A 970-nucleotide genomic window follows, 5' to 3' on the forward strand; every position below is an offset into this window, starting at 1 on the left:
TGTGGCGTCCGGTGGTGACGGCGATCGTCGGTTCCTTCCGGGTGGCGGCGGCGACCGCCGGTTCCTTCGGGGTAGTGGGGGCGGCACCGCCGTTTCCTTAAGGGTGTCGCTCGGCGCCGGCGATCTTGGGCCGGATGATAGGGAGGTGGCGCCGGTGCTTTTCTTACCACTCTGAAGACCCCCCTGCACGAATCTGGTTCTTCGGCCATGTCATAAGCCATGAGGTGCAATCCCCAAGGGGAAAAACGTCGCCTTCGTCTCGTGCCCGGAGGTTGAAAGGGGGGATGGCCTAGCGGCACTCCGGCACCACCATCACCAACTTGACCTTCGCCACGTCTTCCGCCAATGTAGCGCCGTGCATAACGCGGGACGCCATGACATAGCCGCTAGCAACTTCCACCAACTTGCCGCCGGGCTCCACCGTTTGCGTGAAGTATGCATTGTTCATCCCGAGTCGGGGCGCCATGTTGGGCATCGTGAGATGGCAGATCACGAAAAGGCATAAATAGTTAAAGAAGATGACGCGAAGGAGTAACTAATGAGTTTACCTCCTTGATGGCGTCGATCTCGGCTACCGTCGATACAAGGGCGGCGGTTGGGGGCGTCGATGCGACCGGCTGGAGCCGCGGCGGCGGTTGGAGCTGCGGCGGCGTCCGGTGGAGCCCCGACGCCGGCGTCGGGTGGAGCGGCACCGTCGGCGACACGTGGAAGCTTGAGTTGCTGCCGCTGATGCCGGGCACATGTATCGGCCCCACTTGACCTCCCGCATTCCAAGCAGCCTAACCCCTCCATCAACCCGTGGGGGATGATCTCGCCGGATCTTCTCGTCCAATAACTTGTTCATCATCTCCGTGTTCTCCACAGTGCTTTTCGGCCACCAGCTTCTCTAGTGACTCCACCTTCTTCTTCAGCTCCCGAACCTCGGATTTATCCTTAGCCGATGACCTCCTCTCCAGACTTTCTCGTCTTG

Source organism: Lolium rigidum, chromosome 4 (genome assembly GCF_022539505.1).
Source record: "Lolium rigidum isolate FL_2022 chromosome 4, APGP_CSIRO_Lrig_0.1, whole genome shotgun sequence".
Lineage (NCBI taxonomy): Eukaryota > Viridiplantae > Streptophyta > Magnoliopsida > Poales > Poaceae > Lolium > Lolium rigidum.